An 8,454-nucleotide genomic window follows, 5' to 3' on the forward strand; every position below is an offset into this window, starting at 1 on the left:
TTTCATTTATTTCTTTATTTTAAAATCTACTTATTTACAGCCTATTCTATATTGACCTATTTACTCCGACAGAACCACGTCTCTCAATCTGTTATTGATCTAAAAGAAAACAACCTCACCAAATGAAGGCGGAGGGAAAACGCTCTGCTCCAGAAGCTTTCCTTCCCTCCCACTCCCCCCCTACCCCCACTTCTCCGAGGACGTTGGGCCGCCTTTCGCGTCCGTCTCCGACCCCGGAGCTCCTGAGAGCCGCTGGCAACGGGGACAGAACCCAGGCAGGCGCTGCGCTGTGGCCGCACGGCCCCCCCCGGCCCCCGGCCCGCTCTCCATCCCCGCCCGGTGCCGCTCCGGTGCCGCCGCGCTCCGGCTTCGCTGTCCATGGTATTGAAGGCGCGGGGCCGCAGCTCCGGCCCACGGGACCGGTGCTCAAAGCTTCGCCCCCCAGCCCCGTACGACGGACTGCTCTGCTCATTCTGTAGACGCGGAGGTGAGGGATGGAATGCGGGAAACTCTGCTTGCTCCCGCTGACCCGGACGCCTTCCTCAGATCCTCCTGGGAAAACCATAGGTTTTGCTGCTGCTTTTCTCCCTCCAAACCCCATCGTAACATGGGACATGGGATGGGATGCTGAGCCCCTGACAGAGCATCGAGCCCCGGTGTGAGCGGCTGAGCCGTGCCGTATGGCAGCGGGCAGCAGCGCTGGTGGTAGGCTTTAATTTCCCCTCTAAGCTAAACCACACCGGTAGTTCAGAGCCTCTGAAGTTCACAATGAAATGCCTCCACTGGCTGCCCCCCAGTCCCAACCCTGTAGCCCCTTCCTGGCTTGCAGGCTGTAAAAGCAGGCTGGGCTTCACTGCTGTTTTATTAGCACTTCCAGTGAGACATTTTGTTTTAAGCGTGGCCCTGCCTTAATCTCTAATGCAGCATTTCTACATCCCGGAAGAAAATAGTCAGATGATTTGCAAAGAACCTTTTTTTTTTTTTTTTTTTTTTTTTTTCTTTTCCTTTCCTTTTTTTTTTTTTTTCCTTTCCTTTTTCGTTTCTTTCTTCTTCTATCCCTCTTCCCCTCTCCCACCACCTACTGTTCCCTGAACAAAGAGATCCCAGTGACGGGCAACATGCCTCCACTTTCCTTCCATTTCCAATCCCGGCTCCTCCAGGCACAGACGACCACGTTAGAAAAACACACAAGATCGAACCCGACATCAACGGCAGCACAACAATCCATGAAAACATCGGCGCAGCCCCGTCCTGACACACACGATCACACGCACACTGCTGCTCTCAAAAGCAACCTTTCCTTCTCCAAAACCTATTTCCTCCCCTCCTTCTTTCTGCTGCACAAGGAAAGAAGATCCCGGCCTTTGTCTGCCTGTGGGATGGGGCCCAAGTAGTGCAGACCCCGAGCTGCCGAGCCCCCGGCGGGCGATCAGGAAGGGAAAGCTCCTTCAAACGAGGCCCAGCTCTGCTTCAGAGCTCAGAGAAATGCTTTGCAGCCTGTAGGCCTCTGCTTTGCACCCCAGAAATCTCTCTGTGTAGGAAAGAGACCGGCAGAGCCCGTTCCCTGCTATCATTTCAGGCATTCCTCTACATTTCTCTTTTTGTTAGAAAGCAATTCATTTTCTTAGAAAGTAATGACACTTACAAGAGTTTTGGGAATCAGATTTTTCTATCAAGTCTCCTCTCTCCCTCTTTTTCTCTCTCTTTTTCTCCTTTGGGTCTTCTTGGCCGCTGCAGGATTATTATTATTATTATTATTATTCGGATCTGTAATAAAAAAATAAATAAATCCCCTCTTCCCTCCCCTCTTCCCCCAGAAATACACCATTTGCTGATTTGCAAAGCCTCTTCCTATGTGTAAGAAAGCTGCCTGCTCTCCCCACGACTCGCTTTCCTGGCCTCCCAGCTCCTTGAGAAAGGAGGAGGGCCTTGTGCATTACAATTCCATTCAATCTCATTCATTCTGCCTCTTTCTAACGGTCTTTGGACAGCAAATCCACACCAACGGGGGGTCAGAGCCCCCTCCTTGCTCCCCCCCAGCCTTAAACACACACAATAGCCGTCAGCTAACAGCACAGCAGCAACTTTGAAACATTCAGGCTTCTGAACTGAAGAATGCCCGCAGTTCCCCAGCCCCCACCCCTTCCAATCCTCCCGCATTTGACGTTTAAAAAAACATATAATGATCTTCATTTAAAAAATAAAAAATAAAAAATAAATAAGAAAATAAGACAAAATGATCATCACTTGGGTACACACGTATTTTCGCGGGGCAGAATTCTGGTGCCAAGAATTTCCTCGGCAGGAGCGGATTGCTCCATCACATAGCTAATTACCTGCTTCCCCTGTCGTTGCTTGTGTCTCTGTGCTGGAGAAAAGCTTTTTCAGTTTTTTCTTCTCCCTTAGAGATAGGTATTCGGCTATACCAATCAGCAGCACGGTTTAGCAGCCGAATTTCCCCCAGGCACCTCGTGGGAACGTGGCTGATGGCAGATAGCTGCTGGGGGTCCCACTCCCAGGGACGCTGCCCTATGGATCAGGGCAGCTTGTTGCCATGGGTTGGTTTGAGGCTCCATCCTCTCCCCATGGGGTGGTGACTAAATGGTATCTGGGCCAGGGTGAGCCCTGTGGACTGGGACCTCTCTCTCTGTCCCCTCACAGGGCTAAATGTCCCCTGCCTTTTGTATGCCCGTGAGCATCGAGCTTCTCTGTTGCAATGGGGACAGCACTGTCCCCATTCACAGCCTCTGATGGCTGCTGCATGGAGCTAGGTCTGGCCCTGGGCAGCCTTCCTGCAATTTCTCCCCTGCTTTTTGCTTTGAGGCTGATCTATTTTCTCCTCTTCTTGTTTTCTAAGCTGAGAGGTCTCTGTCATGGTCTCTTAGCTTCTCCTTACCCCTTCATCTGCTGGAGAGCCCCTCCTGCTCTCAGAACTGCTCCCCCAAGCCCCGGGGCATTATTATTATTATTATTATATAATAATATATTATTATTATTAGTGTGACTTTTGTCTCAGGATGGGGAGAGAAAACACAAGATCCCATTGCTGCTCTCGCTACATCCCCAATACCACTGGTGTTGGCAAGAGAATTGTTGCCCTCCACTCTCCTGTATCTCCAGGCACTGCCGAGTCCCCTGGCCACGCACTGGTTGTCTGTCCCCTCCCTGGTGGATGGGGACAAGGGGGAGGGCTGTGCTGTTGGGTCAGGGTTCTGCCATTCTAACTCACCCCCGCATTGGGATTTTGTGAAGGCAGCAAGCCTTTAGCAGGAGAGAGCGGCCACAGCTTCCCAGCGCATATGGAAGGGAAAAGTCCAGTCCTAGAGGCAGCCTGTGGCTACTGCAGTGCTTTTAATACAATTAAAAATCAATGACACCCTGTGCACGCACACAAATAAACATTGTCCCTCTGCATCCCCGCTTCCCTGCCCACCCCTCTCAGGCCAGTGGGGAAGGCATCTTCTCCAGAGCCTGTTCATTACTGCTCTACTTAGGTGGGGAATTGCTTAACCAGTCTCTCTCCAGTAAATCATATTAACTCCAAGCACAGCTATTTATAAAATGTTCCACAGCCCAAGAGTACGGCATCCAGATCACTTGAAGAAAATTAGGCGATTAGGCGTGCATAATCCAAGCCCAGTGCGTCTACGTACAAAGCCTCGCCAGCCGTCCTGCCTTCAGCTATTCACTGACATTAAAGAAATCACCGGTTTTATTGGAGGCCCAGCCTGGGCCTGAAGTCCCAGCCAGGGATGGGGAAATAACCTTTTGCTGGGCAGAACATTCCCAGATGGCTTCTGATGGCCAGGAAAGGAAGCCTGGCTCAGGCAGGGCTCTCCTCCCCAACCCCACTCCATCCTTCCCTGCACGAGGGCCCCTCCAAATGCAGCACTCTGGGCTGAGTTTCTCCCCCCTCCTCCTTTTGCGACCCATTAAACGTCTTCTATACATTTCCTCTTCATCTTGTCAAGGCCAGTTGCTCTATGACTGCTGGTTTCCCAGGCAAATCACACCAATTTCTGAGTTGATGTTGAAGGTCCACATTGGCTCAGCAGGGGTCCCAGCGAAGCACTCATCCATGGAGCCGGAGGTCAGGCTCTGCCCTGCTTTGCCAGCTGAATTATTATTATTTTTTTTCTAAAGCCGTGTTGCTCTTTGAACATTTACAGATCTGTTGGCTACGGGGATAACAACAATAACCAAAGGAAGGGCGTCCTTGCTGCAAATGTGCTTCTCAAGCCCATCTGATATTGAGGATGCTGAAAACATGGCAGCTTTATTTCATCCTGAACTCCTGAAGCAAGAGGTTTGCGGCTGGAACCCAGTGGGTGCGCATGTGGAACCCCTGAAACTACCCCGAGATCTTCATCCCCAAGGCTGGGAGCTGCAAGGCCGTTGCCCCTCGGGCTCCATCCTTGCACATCCAAATTTTATAGACACAGTTTGCTAAAGGGTATCCACATGCTCCATCTGTGCCTCATCCCATGAGCAGCCGCGCACCACGCGTGTCCCTGCACCGTGTTCCCTGCACACACATACATGGGGCTCAGGGCAGTGCTGCAGGGGGGGAGGATACCAATAAAACAAACCAGCGCCTGCTTTTCCAACCTCACTCCTATTTTTTTTTTTCCCCTTTTCCCACTTTCCCTTTGCCAGCTTTAGTATTTTTTAATTAAATTACGAGCTGCAATAATGTTTTGCTAACTGCAGCTCCCCGCTTCCTTGTGGAGCAGCTCGCGGAAAGGTATAATTTTGCAAACAGTTTCTTTAAGAGCTAAGCCTGAAGTACCATCAGCGATGTGTGTGAATAGAAAAAGAAACACCTCCACAAAAGGAGGGATTGTTAATGGAGGACAATCCGAAGGGGGCCCACTAAGGCCTGTCCTTTACAATAACGATGGAGGGCGATGATTTGAATGCAGGGGGCCCTACTTTCAAATCTGGACAAAAACAAAATGGTAATAAGGGTTGAATCCCTCACTGGTCAAAGCAGTGGGCAGCAACTGGTCTCTTTAACTGCCCCCACCCCCTCCTTCCCCCAAAGCAGACCCCAAACAAGAGGAACTCTCCTCCTCTTTAACTTTATTTCCTTGATTAGCTCTAAAAAAATAATCACCCAGCCGGACTCGGGGGAAGTTTTTTAGGAGCTGTTTGAAAGCAGAGGGCTCCTCTCCTGCAGGTGCTGCGGGGATGCGCCTCACCACGGGCAGGTAAGCACTGAGGGGCTCTGTTTCTTACTATGCTCGGAGGATTCTCAGGGCTGGCCAGGGTTCCCAAACAGGAGCTGGGATGCAGCCGGGCAGGAGCGGGGTGCTTGGTGGGATGCTGCTGCCTCCTGGCCTCCAGATGTTGCATCATATTTTGGGGTCAATTGGTTTTATAACATCGCTTATAGCTTCCTTGCCTTGGAGCCAATTAAAGCCTTGCATCGTAAGGGGGTGTGGGGGAATTAATAATTACAGTGCTATGTTTAAATACCTCTCGCCGCTTATTTAATGGGATTTTTGCAAAATGTCGGGAAAGGGCACTGGAAATGCACCCAGGGCTGCGGGAGAGAGGTCCGGCTACAAACCCTCACCCTCTGAGCTCAGGATGCAAAGGCTGTCCCCGTGCTGGGGACACCCCCACTTGCTGCTTCCCCCTCCCAAAGCCTGCACAGTTCCTTTCCCCACACCTCATCCCTGCGGCTTAGTTTACCTTGAGCCCCCAGCTCAGCCCTGAGAGGAGATTCAGTGGGGCACTGCACCCTGATGTGGCACCCACAACCCCGTCCTTGAGCCCATGCTGCTGCCTGCTTGGATCCCCCGGGGAGAGGCAGCTCCTCACAGCCCCATCTGTATTCCCACAGCCCAGCCCAGCTGCCCTGGCTCCCCTCATCCGGCTTTACCGAGCGCACTGGGTGTTATACACGGCTATCCCCGATGCACCTCTAATTGGGGTGGCACCTGTATGTGTGCAGCCCGGCCACACGTGTGTGCGTGCAGTGAGCTGGGTGCTCCTTATCTACAGCTTGCATGGTTTGCCTGGTTATGGATGCGTACAGCACGTACCTAAGCTGACAGAGATATTTTGCGGAGTATACATTTAAATGGCCACAGCCCCCAAAGGCAGTGAGTCCATATATCTCCCAGGTCAGTCCGTCCATCCAAAGGAGGTTTCAGCCCTCAGCCTGGTAGGGGCTGCCCAGGGTCCCCACCTCCCAGCACGGTGGTTAATGATGTGTAGGTTTGGGACGGGTCTGTCCTTGGGAGGACAGTGTGACATCAGGCCGGGCCACTAGGAATGCTATAGCAAGTCCGTTTTGTTGAAAAAATACTCATAGAATTTTTAATATTTTTGCTTTTGCTGTATACCTTTATCACAGGCAGACCCTAGGAACGCACCTCTCGGTGCAGGTGGTTTGGAGTGATTATTTTATATACATATACTTCAAGGAAAGGAAAATAAAGTGTCATCCTCCCTTAAAACAATCAGCTCTCTCTCATGAAGGTCCCAGTAATGGGGAAGGCAGCATCCTACTCCACTCACCAAGCGACTGTCAAAGGGACAAACACATTTATTTTGTGCTGGGTGTCACTGCTGTCCCCTTCCCCTCTTCCTTTATTTGCCAGAAGTGCTTTAAGAAGGAAAACAGTTCTCCTCCCCTCTCCCCTCGAGTTTCCCCTCCGCTAAATATTTGCCCTAACAATATCAGCCCCTACCAGAGGCAGGAGCCCTTGGGATGGCAGGAGGCTCTCCTAGCAATCCCAGCAGCCTGGAAGCAGCAGGGCAGCAGCCGCCCGGTCCCATGCTCTTCTCAGAGCCGCAGCCGCATCCTGGGTGAACCCCGAATGGAAGAACCCAACGTAAATACCTGCAGACAGCGCCCGGGCAAACACCTCTGCCTTTGATTCCTCTGTGACAAGCATGGCAATCACTGAAATTGCAGCACCTCGGAGTTCATTACGAGGGGGAGAACTGCTGCGCCTTTCCTGTTGCAGCATCAGATCCTCACTTTTTCTCATTTCAGAGGGGTTACGTGCGTTCGGAACGCACTGAGCTGCCGCTTGTTGCGGCTCTCACGCCACCAGCCCCTCTGTTTGGGATTCTGGGCAGCGGTTGCAGTCTCGGTGGTTTATTGTGCTAAGTTTGATGCAGTGGTTTCTAGAGGGAAGAGCGTGTTTGTAAACACAGCCGCTGCTGCTGCAAGGCTGATGGGTGGAACGCCGCTGATATACGGTTATGGGGTTTTGTCAGCCCGGCTCTCCCCGTGAAATGCGCCTATAATCTGGCTTTAATGCTTAGATTTAAGACGGAGGAATAATGCGAAATAATTCCTTGCACGGGGAGAATTCGTATAATGAAAAATGCAAACTGGAATATTCCTTGTTCAGACTAAACAAGGACGTATTTAACAATGCCTCGTTAAAAATAAAGAGGAAATCTATTAATGCAATAACTAAATTGCTATTATAGGCATCAAAGCACTCTGATGCTTTGAGGTAACTTTATTTCCATCAGTCTTTTTAAAGAGCGCAGCATAAAAAAAAAAAATCCCTTCCCATCCCGCCTTACAGAAACCCTGCCATTTTACTCATTAATTTTGTAATTAATCAGTTAAGAAGTTCTGACTTATTGGATTAAAGGGACAGGGAAATGCAATTCTGCCCAGCCACATTTCAATGCACGCTTGTAGAACTGCTCTTCGGAACCTCCTGCTCAGCCCTGTGCCCATGTTCAGGTGCAAGGAGACATGGGGCCACATGCTGAGCCCCCCGGGCCCTTATGGGGACCCACGGGGGGGGGGGGGGGGGGTTGAAGGTATTTCTCCCCCTTTTCCATATAGGAACAGTTGTGCTGTGGGGCACAGGAGTCTCCCCCCATCCTTCCCCTCTGCTCCTGTGGACAGGGAGCATCCCACTGCCTGCTCCCATTGCTCCCCGGCTCAGAGCATGGCCAAAATGGAGGGAGAGAAGACCCCCTGCTCCCTGAGAGCAACCCCTTCCTGTTACTGTCCCTGCCCCAGTTGCTGTCCTTGTCCCGATCTCCTCTGCCCTGATGCCCAGGGACAACAGAATGCACATTTGGCTGCAGAGTGGGTGCAGTGTGGGCTGGGTGCACTGCACAGCCCACCCACCCTTGAGCACTGGGGAAGCATTTAGGGGAAGCTCAAAGGCAAACTGGGCTTTGAGGACATCCAGCTTCTCCTCACCACCCATAGCAAAGCACACAGGCACATGCATCCCAGAGGCTTTTTCCTCCACGTGACAGTTACCTGGCATGTTCCCTGCGTGCCCAATGACCAACCTGCCCCGAGCTCTGCCCTTCCCCATCCTTTGGTGGCACAGAGCAGGGAGCACACAGAGCCCGGTGTGGTCGCTTCCCATCAGCTCAGTGCAGCTCTGTGTGCGCCGGGTGGGAGCCGTGCAGCAGGGAAACAGCACAGCTTGTTTTGTTCCAGCGTTCACTTTGCAA

This window comes from Lagopus muta, chromosome 16 (genome assembly GCF_023343835.1).
Source record: "Lagopus muta isolate bLagMut1 chromosome 16, bLagMut1 primary, whole genome shotgun sequence".
Lineage (NCBI taxonomy): Eukaryota > Metazoa > Chordata > Aves > Galliformes > Phasianidae > Lagopus > Lagopus muta.